The sequence below is a fragment of the Protopterus annectens genome, chromosome 2.part0 (genome assembly GCF_019279795.1).
Source record: "Protopterus annectens isolate FY-2018-M chromosome 2.part0, PAN1.0, whole genome shotgun sequence".
In the NCBI taxonomy this organism is placed as follows: domain Eukaryota; kingdom Metazoa; phylum Chordata; order Ceratodontiformes; family Protopteridae; genus Protopterus; species Protopterus annectens.
The window spans coordinates 914,217,404-914,232,980 of NC_056728.1; the positions used below are offsets into that span (position 1 = coordinate 914,217,404).

General features: G+C 40.1%; 1 protein-coding gene across 1 annotated transcript in view; it reads right to left on the bottom strand.

The window, feature by feature from the left end:
- Positions 1-15,577, bottom strand: part of LOC122792791 (AF4/FMR2 family member 1-like) — a 1,648,712-nt gene that overhangs the window by 106,402 nt on the left and 1,526,733 nt on the right. The gene's annotated exons all lie outside the window — the stretch shown is intronic.

Consider the following 15,577-nt stretch of genomic DNA (forward strand, 5'->3'; position numbering starts at 1 on the left):
CTCAGCACCTACAACCTTCACCTGTTCCCACTCCAGCTACCTCTATCCAGTCTATCATACATTCACATCCTTACCCCTCCTTCCAAAAACCTCTAACTCCGATCTCCTCCTAACAAATTTCAATCCCCATAGCATCCTAAATAAAACCAGTGAATTCCATGCTGCCCTAACCACCTACTCACCAGATATAGCTGTGATAACAGAAACCTGGTTAAAGGCCAACATTAAAGACAGCAAATTTCATCATAAGACAGGACAGACTAAACAAAAGGGGTGGAAGTGTCGCTGTTATGTTTAAAGACACCTTCAAAGGCATGCAACTAAACTGTACTTCTCCTGACCTACCCAACTTTGAAACATTGAATACTCACATAGATATCAACCCTAACAAAGCAATAATCATCATAACCACATACCTTCCTCCAGGCAATAACCTTCCCATCACTGAAAATCTACTTTCCTGGGCATCTACCAAATTCAACCAAGAAACTGTTGTGCTTGATGACTTTAACCTGAACTGGCACACTTGCTAATCAAATAACCCCTACAACTTTCTAAATCTCATTCAACTTCACCCAAACAATGACCTGTCCAACTTGTACAGACAAGCACTCCAACAAGCAGTCAACATTAGACTGGATTGTAACTAGCAAACCTAACCTATGTTACTCAGCTGGTTGCCTATCTGGCTCCCTCAGTGACCATTCTCCAATCTTTTTATACAGGAAACGTGTGCATACCCAAGGCAACATATCTTATAAATACATCAATAATAAGAAAAACCTCTCCCTCACTATTTTTAACCTCCTACTCCAACAATGTGACTGGACTCCACTTAAACACCTACATTTAGATGCAGCTGTTCATTATTTCAATGACACTTTCCTTACAATACTCAACAAGCTTGCTTCCTCTAGGAAAGTGCACACTAAAGCTAAGTTCCTTCTTTAGTTAACCAAAGACACCAAAATACTAATGAAGAGCAGAGATAAAGCCTGATCAGTTGACCATACATCCAAAGACAAAACTGACCTTTTAACTTATCAACAACTAAGAAACCTAACAAAGAAACAGATAAAAAAGACAAACAAACTTGCTTCCAATCCTGCCAACAGGAATACCAAAATAACCACTAAAAATTCTGTCAATCCATCAACCATCTCCTCAACCCCAGTCATACCCCAACCCCTCCCCCCAGTCACCTCAAACAACTCAGACGCTTTTCAACACAATTCAACTCCCACTTCATAAATACCATCACCTCCCTACTAGACAACCAACCAACTCAGTCTCTCACAATCCTCACCCCTACCCCAGAAAATCTCAACCCCTTCACTTTCGCACCCATACAAATTAATTACATAAAGGCTCTCTTAACTAAATTTAAACCCTGCTGCATTGCTGCAGACAAACTTCCAAATTAATTTCTAAAACTTGCTGCTCCGTCAATTGCCTACCCAATATCTACCATGATTAATCGCTCTAGTACAGAACAATATGTTCCAATTCTATGTAAAATATCTCACATCATATCCTTCCATAAAGGCGGACCCTCCAAAGAACTAGCTAACTATCGTCCCATAGCCATCCTCTCCCCCTTGCAAAAATCTTAGAAAAATGCATCTACAAGCAAACCCATCAACTATCTCCATAATAATAATCTACTTTTCAGTTCACAACACGGCTTTGAACCTAAACATAGTACCAGCACTGCCCTACTAACCTTCACTAACACTATTCATCAGTTCACGAACAAAGGCCAGCTTGTTTCATCCATCTTTCTTGATACTTCCAAGGCCTTTGACACCATATCCCACTAGCTTCTACTTAATAAACTGTCTTCCTATGGTATCAGTCTATCATCACTAAGTTGGCTCCATAGCTATTTTTCCAATCGACAACAGGCTACAAAATGGGAAAACTCACTTTCCCATCTACTCCCCATCTCTGTGGGTGTACCCCAAGGTTCTGTACTTGGTCCTTGTCTCTTTATAATATTCACAAAAAACCTCAGTTCTGCAACTCAGCTAGCACCCATCGTACAGTACACCAATGATGCTACGCTTATCTGCTCAGCCACTTCACCTCAGGAACTCCAACTAAGACTGTACTCAGCTTTTCAGGACATTGAAAAATTCCTCTCTCAACAGCAACTCATTCTAAACCCCAACAAAACTAAGATTATAGTTTTCAGTAACAAAAAACTCAAACCTTCCCAGTCGTCTCTTTCAATCTTCTCCACAAATGGCACTGAGACAGTACCCACTAGCCACACTAAACTTTTAGGTGTTACTATAGAGGATAGTCTAAAATTTGATAAACATATTGTGCTGACAAACAAGAAAGTCCACATTAAACTAGGCACCCTATACAGGGCTAAACCATACCTAACTCCAAAAGCCACACTTGCCACTGCCCACTCAGACCTGCTATCGTCCCTCATGTACAGTTCCTGAATATTCACAAACCTTCAAAAGTCAGACCTCAACAACCTAGAATCAAGTTCATAGGTTTATAGGTAGGTACTAGGCTATCGGCCCAAGGGCCTACATAAGCCTAGCCAACAAGGTTCCCTGGCTTACGCCATCCAAGAAAGTTATTTTCCTGTGCCACTGTTGAGCAGAGACACAGAAGTGATCCCCGGGGTGTATTTCCTATTTCCCATCCACTCATCAAGATTTTTCTTGAAGAGTGCTAATGAAGAACTTTGCTTGACATAGATGGGTAGCCTGTTCCAGAGTATGGGAAGTCTCTGGGATAGGAATCTGTCCCTCCAGCATGTCCTGTTTATTGTGGTGACAAGGTTTATGTCCCTAGAGCTTGTAGCTCGGAGGGATTGGGATTTCTTTAGGTGTAGCATGTCTAACAGCTCTGGGTTTGACATAGCTTTATATGTTAGGCAGAGATCACCTTGGAGTAGGAGATATGCTACAGAGTAAAGCTGTAGTTTTTTGAGAAGGTCAGTGTAGGGCATTTGTTTGAGGCCAGTAATCCTCTTTGTCAGGTACTTCTGTGGCCTTTCCAGATGCTGCAGATGTCTTGTGAGGTACATTCCAAAAGGGGCGTTGTACTCTATAATGGGTCTAATGAGTGTTGGGTAGAGGGGAACAATGACCTCTTTTTTTCCTGGATGAGAACCCTTTTATGATGAGGTGTGCCACATAGCAGGACTTCCTGACTACTGTGGTGATGTGATTATCAAAGGAGAGATCTCTGTCCACCTGGGTCCCAAGGTCTCATCACACATTCGGTGTTAAGTAGATTGCTGCCTATGTGGTAGTTCATGGGTACAGAGTTTTTAACAAAGGGGATGACACTGCACTTTTTGGCATTGAGCTTGAGGCCATGGCTCTGACACAAGGCATCTGTCTCAGCGAGGCCCTTCTGTAGGATGTCCACATCATTTTGGGACTTGACTATGGCTCCTAGTTTGCAGTCATCTGCGAACTTCATTAGCCAGAGGCCTTCTGTGTTAGCCTGTACTTCAGAGAAGTATATACCAAGCAGGAGAGGTCCCAGGACTGAACCCTGTGGTACTCCACTTGTCACTGGTTTGAGGTCAGATATGGAGTCTGCAACTTTTACAGTGTGGGTTCAGTCAGTGAGCCAGTTAACAATCCATCTTGTGATGTAGGGATTTATACCTAGTTTAGTGAGTTTAGCTATAATTCCAGAATGGGGGATGGTGTCGAAAGCCTTGGCGAGGTCAAGATAGGCTGTGTGAACCACCTTACCTTCATCTACGGCTTTGGTGACTGCCTCAAAGATGTCGATCAGGTTCAGGAGGCATGTTCTGCCTTTCACAAACTCAAACTGGATGGGACTCAGAGTTTGGAGGTTACCAATGTCTTTGTTTATGAGTTCCATGATGATATGTTAAATGGCCTTGCAGACCAGGCTTGTCAGGCTAATACGGTGATAGTTCCCGGGATCAGTGCTGGCTCCCCCTTTGTGGAGTGGGATGACTTTTGCTGTGCACCATTCAGTGTGCACAAAGCCTGATGTGAGGATATTATTGAACATGGTGCTTAGATGGGGACCCAGTTCGTTCTGAAGTTCATGTAAAACGCAGCCTGGGATGTTGTCTGGTCACATGGATGCTGTGTTTTTGGCTTTAGAGAGTGCAGCTTTTACCTGCGTAGTGATTACAGGGACTCTGCATTCTTCCTGTATAGATATGGGCCCTTTAGGGGGTGAGGGGGGGTAAAGTTAGCACTGAACCTATCTGCCAAGATGTTGGCAATATCAGTTGCTTCAATAATTTTCGTGCTGTCGTGCTGTAACTCAGAGCAGATCTGGGTGTCGGCATCGAGATTCTTGACATAGCTATAGAATGCTTTGTGGTTGTCCTTAGAATTAGTGGTGATTTTGTTTTCATAGCTAGCTTTGGAGGATCTTATAAGGGATTTCAGCTTCTTACTGAGGCTGACCAGGGAGCTCCTCCACTCATGGGATTTTACTCTCTTTTGCAATAGTTTCTTCCTTCTTTTGTAAAGTTTGTTTATGGCAGGGGACCACCAGATTGGCTTCCTTTTTTTGGAGGATAGCGTCTTGGCTCTGTTTGGAATAGCATGATCCATGCACTCCTGTAAGTGCTTATAGAGTGCATTTGTGTTAGATTCAGCAGTTGTAACTGTATTGTCCATCTGCATGGGTGTCATGAAGTTCACAACTTCTGTCTTAAGAAGCATGAAGTTAGCTTTGGAGAAATTTTTTACCATGGTTTCCTTAATGGGGGGTGGGGTGGGATGAGGATATCCAGGGTGATTAGCTTATGGTTGGATCGGACCAACGAGGAGTTGACTTCAGGTGTGGAACTCATGTTGGTAATGACTAGGTCTAGGATATTGTTGCCCCTGGTGGGGGTGTGGATAAGTTGATCCAGGGCATTGGAGTTTATGAATTCCAGGAAGCGTTGAGCTAAGGAGTTGGTACACGAGTAGTTTTCCCAGTTAATGGTGGGGTAGTTGAAATCACCCATTATTAGGGTGTTTGGTAGAACCCTAATATTTTCCAGTACATCAAGAAAAGAGAAGTGGGAATCCTGGGGCATGGTGGGGGATCTGTAGCAAGCTACAATCTGGATTGCAGTTTTGCCCAGAGTTAGTTGCACTTGGATAACCTCGGATGCATTATGCTGAGCAACTAGCCTGGAGGAGTGGATATCCTTAATGAATATGGACACACCTCTGCCTTTGGTGTTTCGGACCAGGTTACATGGGCGAAATGTGTGGTACGAGTTATAGCCTGGTAGTGCAGGGGTGTTCTCTGGAGCCTTGAACCAGGTCTCAGTCACTGCACAGGTATCGATGTTCTCCATTTTAAAGAGTGCCTCGAGTGAGTGCATTTTGAGATTTAGACTTCTAGCATTGAGTAGCATTACCCTCCATTTTTGCTTGCCTGTTCCTGTTATGGTGGTGAATTTGTCATTTGAACCTTGCCAAAAAAGGCACTATAGGGGCGGCAAGAGCCTTAGCCAGTATCCGGAATCCCAGGGGTGACAGGTGCAGGCCATCTCTGGCAAAGCATCACGGTCTGTCGACCATGTCATCCCAAGCAAACAGATACTGGATCCCCTTAGAATGACACCAGAAGCTTATTGTTGAAGTCAATCATTTTGTCTTTGTACTGCGGTATCATTCTGGGTGATGGCAGAATGCTACTCAGGGCTAGGGGTCATACTTGCCTGGGCTACAAGATCGGAGAGCTCTTCCATGTCTCTTTTCATTTAGACCAGGGAGAGGTACATCTCAAGTCACTCACACCAAGATGGACAATGACAGAGTCATATTTGTACTTGTTGTGGAGTGACCTGAGTGCGTGGGTTATGTGGCAGATCCTGGCACCCGACAGGCAGCTGACAGTAACCTTCTCCTTGTTCAGCCTGGTAAGTGGGACATCAGTGTGCATGACTATAGAATCACCTATGACTAGTGTGTTGGGTATGTTATTTTCCCTTATTGGCTGTGGTTGAGTGGCACAATGAGTCTGTGGGCTATGTCTCATTTGGGTTGTGTTGGGGGATGGAGGTTCTGCTTTGGAGGTCTTTGTTGCTTAGACAGATTATTATTGAGAGCCTCTGCGAATGTTTTTGTGTTACTATGTGTGGATTTTGGTGGTGTAGATTTATTGAGACTATGGCTTGAGTGTGGTATGGTGCAAATGTTTACCTTCTCCTCTTGACTGTCAAGTTCAGTCTTGGTTGGAGAGAACTTTACCTCCAGTTTGGCTAGATAAGTGCAGGTTGTAGTGTTGGGTGGTAGGAGGAGAGGGTTGTCTGTGTACATTAGGCAATTTCTACATTGCCTCAAGATGCCCAGATTCATCAGATAGACAGGAGAGAACACTGGGAGCTGACCTTTGGACATGCCTGAATAAAAACTATTTTTCTCTAGATAAGTGAGGAAAGTGAGTACAAGAGCTGTTGTTCTCTAAGCAAGTGAGAAAAGGAAGTACAAAAACTGTTTTCCTCTAGGTAATGAGGAAGGTTGAGTGCTATAGTAATTAGTAGATTATTTAGTGCTTACAAGTTCTGAACAAGTGCTGAGCATGAATAAGCAAATTTAAGTGATAAAACTAAGAATCTGTATCTGCACTAGACGAGTTACACGACAGAAACAAGTTCAAATGCAGGCTTTCAAATCAGAAAGTTGAGAGAGATGGAAAAGATTGCCCAAACGGCCAATAACAACAATTTCTGGGCCAGAACCACTCCTTATGTGGTAGACAGGTTACCTAGTGCTTACCACTCCCACTAAAGCTAGAAGGCTTCCCTCCAATACAGAAAGGCTTGGGGGGTGCTCAGAAGCTTGCATACAGTCCTGGATACAACAAATCTGTATCTGGACTATACTAGTTACAGGAAAGGTAGGAAACAGGCTTACACTTTTTTTTTTTTTTATATACAGAAAAGTAGCTAAAACAGCAGTAAAAACAATTCACATGCAGTGCAAGCTAGCACACTTGAGTATGTAGCAATATTAGACCAAACACAGTTTAAAAATGCAATTAAATTACAAAGCAAGTGCAGGAGGAGTTTATTAGTTAGAGTTAGGCTAAGTTACAATAAGTTGTAAGTTAAATAAACTTGAACACAATTTTACTTTTATGGTATTGCAGTTATGTGAACCAAATAAAAGTGAGGGTGATATACGCACTCGAATAGAAGTCGTGGAAGCCCGTTGGACAGCAGATTTACAAGCTAATAAACCCCCGGGTTTTAATAGATATCTTCCCTTAAAACTCATTCTGACAGAGCGCAAGCTCAGGCACTGAAATATTTAATTTACTACAAGCAAGAGCTCTGACAAAGAGGAAAGAGGAGTGGTGCAGTTAAGAGTCTGTGATTAGTCAAGTGTTAAAGTAGTCAAACATACTTCGTTCATTGATCGGATGAAGGAATTGTCCAAAAGCGCTTATCTTTTATGTTTTACAATTAAATTTATGGTTACAGCTGTCTTGGTCCTTGTTGGTTTTTTGCTGCTTACATTTGTTTTGTATATAAATCACTATTGTTTCTACTGTACTATTTGTGGAGCTTATCTCCCAGGGTCTCCACCAAAAATGGGCCGCTGGCCCAGTCAGACACTACCCAGTTAACAAATGTAACAAATAAATAAAATAAAAATTAACTTAATATAATCTCTGAAACCACAAATAACCACAAATCTTTAACTATGTTGGGAAGTTAAAAACCAACAACCAGCAATGCCACTCTGACTCGCATTAAAATGAGGTTCAAATGGAGATAGGATAAATCAGCAAGCAAAGGAGAGTAGTATTGCTGGAACTAAATTCATCTTCAATTCTTGGTGAATACCTTCACAAGGTGGGCCCTCTTTTTTACAAAATCTCACCAAGACAACACTGATATATAGACTGTATTTATGTAGCATGTATCATGGACAGAAGTAAGTTGAAAATATAAAAGATAGCTGGGTGCACAAGACCCAGGATAAAAAAGTGCCCACTCCTGGTAGGCACACTGGTGTGAGGACTGGAAAATATGACAATGAAGAATCTTCAAGACATGGAAACATTCCTACAGTGGGGCTAGGCCAGATTCAGGGGGGACGATACCCCCCCCCTTTCTAAAAGGAAGTAGTAGTCCACAAAAATCACAAAAACTTACAGGCTAAAAAAGAGCTATAAAGATTACAGAGTGGACTATTGAGGATACATAAGAAATTATTTACTGCTACTGTTATCCAAGAATCCCAGAATTTCCAGACCGAAGATATACAAATAGATTAAGAGCGAGAAATTATAGGAAAGAAAAAATATTTGCACAAGAAAAAACATTAGAAGCTTCAAATGCAAATTTGTGTTCATTAATACAACAGATTTATGAAAAACATTATACAGACCAAGAAACCTTGGGCCATTTGGAAAAACAAATGACTGAGGAAGTGTGTAAATATAAACAACAAACTCTATATATTTCTGAAAGGTATAAAAAAAGAAATATGGACATGGGAAAGAAAGAGAAATATTATATGGTACAATATTTATGCAAAGGAGAAAGCCAAATTAATCTATACAAAAAAGCAGCCCCAAAGAAATTTGAAAATAAATAGAGGTAAAGACACCCAGATGTGGAAAATTTCACAATACAAAAATAAGATCACAAAGAGAACACAGAACAGAAGATTAGTAAAGCCGAAGTTAAAACTATGGAAGCTTTAGTTATGGAATATCTGTTAAGTGAAGGATTTAGTGTAGAAAGTCTAATGTAGGTTACATCACAGCATGATGGAACAATGAGTCCCCCAAGTAAGGAAAAACAGGAAGAGCATGAGACACCGGAAGAAGAAATATGGACATGGAAAAGAAAAATATTCAATATGGTGCAATATTTATGCAAAGGTGAAAGCAAAACTAAAATTAATTGATACAAAAAGAGCAGCACAAAAAGATACATGAAGAGAAATATAGGCAAAGGCATTCAGATGTGGGAAGTTTCACAGGGCAAAAACTTAGAAAACAAAGATGAAAAGTAGAAAGAAGATTAGTAATGGAGAGGTTAAAGAAATAGACATGAGGTTATGAATTACTTGCATAATGCAGGATTTGATGTAGAAAATCTAACTCTGATAACACCACAGCAGGATAGAGCAATGGATCCCCAAATTAAGGAGAAACCAGTGCAGCGGGAAACATCTGATCAGTTGCCATATGAAGATACTTTGGAGCCTTTCAGGGGCGGCCCTTGCTATTGGACTGCCAGACTGCAGCCCCCCCAGCTGTAAAAAAATAAAAAAAAAGAAAGAAAATAAAGATAAAAAATAAAAATAAAAAAAATCGCTGACTTTCGCGCATGCGCACTAGTTCAGACTGCTGCTGAGACAGTCTGGAGCATGCGCAGACTGTCTCAGCAGCAGTCCGGACTGGGAAACACTTAACAACAGACATCCCAGAAGTCTATGCAGTTGTAACTGCATAGACTGTCGCAGGAAATGAAGCCAACTCGGACTGCAAAGTCGGCAGGCAGAGTGGAGTCTCGTCGGGGAAATCTCACGTGGTGGATGCGCGCAAAGGGATCGTGAGGTCCCGGGCATGGATTTAATGGCACGAAGGGATCGTGAGGCCGCAGGCATGGGTTGAAGGGATCGGTCCAGGTGTGTGTGTGTGTGTGTGAGAAAATGCCCCAGTTGCTATATACTGGTGGCTAGAACAAAGTACAAACTCATGGTGGTGTGGTAGTGAATACCTCAGGCTTGAACCATGTACCTTGTATGCAGGTGTTAAGGACCTGAATTCCCTACCCACCACCATTTGTAAAAAAAATTGCAGATTTTTGCCTCATATTTATAATATATGTGGTTTCTAAATGCTGCAATGCTTTATATTTGATGGTGCAGTGGAAGCATTGTTGTCTCACAGCTGCAGGTTCTCAGGTTTGATTCTTGGCTGGGGTGCCTTCTGTGTGGGGTTTGCATCTTCTATGAGTGTTTGCAGATTTTTGCCTCATATTTGATCTGATCTGTTCCTCATAATATCTGTGGTTTCTAAATGTTGCAATGCTTGATATTTGATGGTGCAGTGGTAGCATTGTTGTCTCACAGCTGCAGGTTCTCAGCTTTGATTCTTGGCTGGGGTGCCTTCTGTGTGGGGTCTGCATCTTCTTCCTGTGTTTGTGTGTTTGCAGATTTTTGCCTCATATTTGATCTGATCTGTTCGTCATAATATCTGTGGCTTCTAAATGCTGCAATGCTTGATATTTGATGGTGCAGTGGTAGCATTGTCTCACAGCTGCAGATTCTCAGGTTTGATTCTTGGCTGGGGTGCCTTCTGTGTGGGGTCTGCATCTTCTCCCTGTGTTTGTGTGGGTTTGCTTTTGTGTCCTCCCATGTTACAAAGACATGCCTGCATTATTTCTTCCTGGGCCTCTGCTGAAAATTGTTTTTTTTGTTCCAAGTCAGACTGTCCTGATTAACAAATGTTAAATAAAATTGACAGGCATTTGAATTTCAGACTTCAGGTTTCTGAATGTTTAATTCCTTACATATTTGATGGTGCAGTGATAGCATTGTTGCCTCACAGCTATAGGTATTCTGGTTTGATTCTTGGCTGGGGGTGCCTTCTGTGTGGAGTCTGCATCTCATCCCTGTATTTGTGTGGATTTGCTCTAGTGTAATGCCATTTTACAAAGACGTGTCTGCAGTATTTCTCCCTGGGCCTCTGCTGAAAATTGTTTTTGTTCCATCAGAAGTAAAATTGACAGGCATTTGAATTTCAGACTTCATATTCTTCAGAAAACACAGTTTCACAACCTTTTATTCTAGCAATTTTCTAAGTTTATAAGATGAATATTTGAAATTTGTCCTTATTTTTGGGACTGTATTACCTTCATTATTGGCTTTGTCCAGGTTTTGTTGTGCTAAGGTTGACAGCTATGGCAAGAACTGAATTCACTGAATATGTTTGAGGGCTGTACTCCCTCATTACTGGGTTTGTCCAGGTGTTTTGTGCTAACAGGTTGATAGCTATGGTGAGAACTGAATTCATTAAATGATAGCCATTTAAGTTTCAGTCTTCCTCTCTTTCACAAAGTAGCTGATTTGGCGTAGTAGTATGTTGCTCTGACTGTTTTGCACAGGGACCGTGGCAGTAAAATGTATGGTGGTAACACAGCATTTTTCTTTCATAAAGCAGCTGATTTGGCATAGTGGTATGTTGCTCTGACTCTTTTGCACAGGGACCTTGGCAGTAAAATGTATGCTGGTAACACAGCATTTTATTCTAGCAACTTTCCAAGATTATACAAGCAATGTTTAATGTGTCCCTGGTTTTTGGGCTTTTGACCCCCTCCCCCCCAATAAATTTGGCTTTTTCCAGATTTCTTGTGCTGCGAAGTTGAGATGCAGTTGAGTATTGAGTAGATTTTACAAGGAGAAGAGAGCTGCAGGGGAAGAGAAGTTTAGTGCTGCTTATCCTAAGTCAGCTTGCATTGTTAATAACACAACAGGTTGTGTACTTGCTTTTGATGCAGAAGGTTGTTGGTTCTACTCCCACAAGGGGTGGATGCAGCCATACTGAAAATGTTAAGATACTAACTATGAGCCTGTTATCAGTTTGCCATCCATTTCCTATTGCAATATTACTAGTTTATCATACTTCTTCAGAGATTGTACATATTTACTGATAATGGTGGACTGTAGAATTGTGCATATTTACTGATAATGGTGGACCGTAGAATTGTGCATATTTACTGATAATGGTGGACTGTAGAAGTTTGAGTAGACTTTTATGATGGAAATGTTCTGAACTGGGCAGTTTTGTCATTATGGGTCCATGCATTTTGTTTCATTGTTTACTGGAAAGATGTTCTGAATTGGGCAGTTTTGTCATTATTGGTGCATGCATTTTGTTTCATTGTTTACTGGAAAAATGTTCAAAACAATAGGAAGGTGTATCAAAGAGCACATGTATGTTTCATATGCAAGGGGCCTATGATTTGAAAACAGCCCAGAATTAATCTTCATCTGCCACTGGTAAAATGTATTTTCTTTGAATGTGGGTTTGTTTCAAGGGCAGAGAAGTTTTCATGCTAAGTTTGTTTATCAGATGTCTTAGTGTTTGTGCTGTAAAATGCAAAATAAAACTTTCAAATGAAGTCCAAATCATCATAGAAGTAAATCAGTATGCACATTAATGTTTATGGTAAATGGAGAGAAATAGCCAAGTAATGGATCATTGGAATGGCTGCAGGGGGAGGTTCCATTCGACCATGTTTTTGTGAGGGGGAAGGGCAGCAAACTTAAAGACAGCCCTAGCTGAACTATACCTCCCAACTGTCCAGATTTTCAAAGAATGAATAGATTTTTGCTTCTTATTTTTGGTTTGTTCCTCATAAAATGTGTGGTTTTCTGGCAAATCATTAAGGAATTAAGTCACTAAATAATGACACACTGAGTTTCAGACTTCATAACCTCCAGGAAAATGCACGCTAAAGAAAGACCTGTTGTTCTATCAACTGTCTCAGTTTATACAAGAGCAATTTTTAGTACTGTTTATATGTTCCCCCAATATATTTGGCCTTGTCCTGATTTATTGCATTAACAGGTTGAGAGGTACATGCAAATAAATTGCTTTATAGAATTAGGCATAGCCAAACCTCTGAACTCTCCCTGATTTTGGCTCAAAATGTTGCTCTTCCCCTAATAGTCCCTCCGCAAAATAGCAATTTTGGAAGAAAACATGGAGGGTTTACAATTAAGAAATATAACTGTAATAATCAGAGTTATAGATTACTTTTATTTCAGAAATGCATGTAGATTATTTTATTTTGTCAGCTGCTCAAGTTAGCAGTACTAATATTAAAGTGTCCTTTCTTTGACAGGTTCCCAGCTGTATTGTGTGGCTATTTTATATTTTTACATCACATTGGTCCATTTTTTATAAAATTGTGTTTTTTTTGGCAAATTAGTGACAAATCATTAAAGACTTAAGTTAGAAAATAATGACAGACATTTGAGTTTCAGATTTCATACCATTCCGTACATTCATACGAATGCAAGACCTAGTCTATTATCTTTCTAAGTTTATAAGAGCAATATTTAAAAATTGTCCTTATTTTTGGGTCTTTGTCCCACTTCTGTGTATGGCTTTGTCCAGATTTCTTGCTCTGAGGTTGACAGGTATGACAAATGTGTCAGGGCCATCACAGTCAGCCAGAGACATTTCAAATTGTGACATACTTGTTGCACCCCACTCCCCCATGTAGTGACTCTGGATGTGCCGAAGCAAGGCAAGGAATAGTTATGCAGTGTAAATGTGCAGAGTATCCCCCCCATCCAAGGTAGACACAAGTACTAGAGTGGCTTTTTATCTGTCCCTGATTTTTGCAGAATGGTCTGGTTTCTGTCATAATTTTTGTACTGTTGATTTATGCTTATTACTCAAAGTGCCTGTTGCTCGTTGTTTAAGTAGCAATACTTTAATGACCATCAGGTAAGCTTGGCTGAGATCGTAAGATGCAAGTAAGCTTTAATAAGCATACTGTTAAAGAATTCCCAACATTTAAAGCCTTTCTGTTGTTGCCATGTACAGAATACTTAACTAGATAATGTATAAGCCTTGGGTATTGAAATGCATATGACAGCATTTGTAATCAAGGACAGGATTACATTATTTTAACAAGCTCATTACACTTGGAGACTTCTAGTCATCTCTGCAGGCTTTACCTGTAAACTAAACAGAATGCCAATCATGTGGTCCATAACCTGTAAAGTAATCCTTTTAAGCAATGTATCCTGAGCTTATTTCTTGTTTGCTTTTCATTTTTTACTTTGATGATGTTTTCCCCACGAAACAAGTAGGTAGTTGTCAGGCAGCAGGTCTTTTTTTTGGATAAGAAACATTTTTACAAGTGGGGGCATCAGAGATTTCTACTTTCAGCATGTTACTTGGTACTTTAATAAAGCTGAATATAAATTATAATTAGAATTACAATGCAAGAAGTGGTTTGAGTTGAGTGCTGCTTGTTTTTCTTATACTTGATTTTGACTGGCATTCCATTAATGTATTTAAAAAGTAATTTATTTTTTCATGCCTCACAACCTTTTTGTTTCCATCTAGATATTAAGTAAGCTGTCATGCAGCCAATGCACTGAAATATTTTTATTCTTCTATACTTCATTTTGTCTTGATTGGACTCTCAATGACGGTTTGGCACCAAGGGCAGTGTATTTAGTTAGTTTTTGTGGTTTTGAGCATAGCCCCTCCCATTGACCCCACCCATTCAGCTGTCTCCTGCAGCCCTCTTTTGATTTGAAGTCACCAGCCGCCACTGCAGCCTTTCATAGGAAACCAGTAAAAAATATTCAGTTGGAATTGCACAGCAAGGGAAGGAAAAGGAAGCTGTGGCAACTATGACACTGTCAGTGTTGTGGAGTGATAGAGTGTCAGTGTTGTGGAGTGATAGTGTCAGTGAGTTCCTATATGAAAGAGCAATAGATCACACAGGATGAAATTGAAATGAATATGGCAAAGGAAGATGCTCTGGAACTTTCTGTAGAATGCCTGCAAGAAATGGAGTACAAAGAATGTGCCTTCAGTTTAGAAGAAATGATCTAAGAGAAGAGTTGCTTGATTTAATAGAGATGGACAGACATATTAAGATCAATGAAAGAAATAGACTACAGAAAGTCAATAAAACCCAAAAAGTTTGATGTCTGATAAAACAAATGAAACACAGTAATTAGAACTTTTCATAGAGATTCATGTGCTATAACAGGAGTAAATAGGATATATTACTGTGCAGCTAAATTAATAACAGATAGTTTTACCACAAAACACAGGGCAGTAAGGGAAAGGAAGGGGAGAAATCAAATGCCATCATGGAAGTTATCAAATAGTGAAAACTATAAAGCAATTAAGATAAGAAGTGTCACTGTTAGAAGAGTATAGAAGAGGGGAACAGATCAACAAAAATTCTCAGCAAGATAGACGTGATGAAAGTAATGTGCAGTATCAGAACAGATCAGGATTTATTGTGCACTATCGCAAGTAAACTCAGAATATCAGTACAGGTAGAAAAACATAGAAGATATGCACACAAATATAAAGGAAAGTACAAAATAAGCAATTTATTGATTACCCAAAAAAGTTTTATAGAGAATTGGGAAAGAAGGCAAAAGAAACTTAAACACCACCAAAAATATAGAAATAGATACATTTTGGAGAAACATCTACAAGGATCCTGTGGAACATAAAGATGCTGGATGGATAGCAGAAATAAAAGAAAGAATAAGAAGTACAAATGTACAGGATATGAAATGGGATGAAGTAATGGCTAGAGAGATTGAAACAAATTTCAGACATGCTCCTAATTGGAAAGCCCCAGGCCCAGATGCAGTACCTAACTACTGGCTAAAAGTATTATCATTACATGAAGATTTAGCCATGAGTAAGAATTATTTATATGTGCATCCTGAAAAGACATCAACCTGGCTAAAAACAGGAAAAAACAATACTCCTACTTAAAAGGGAACCAACAAGCTATCCTAAAAACTACAGACCAATAACTTGCTTTCCGAAGACATGTAAACTATATAGTGGAATTGATGCCAAAAGA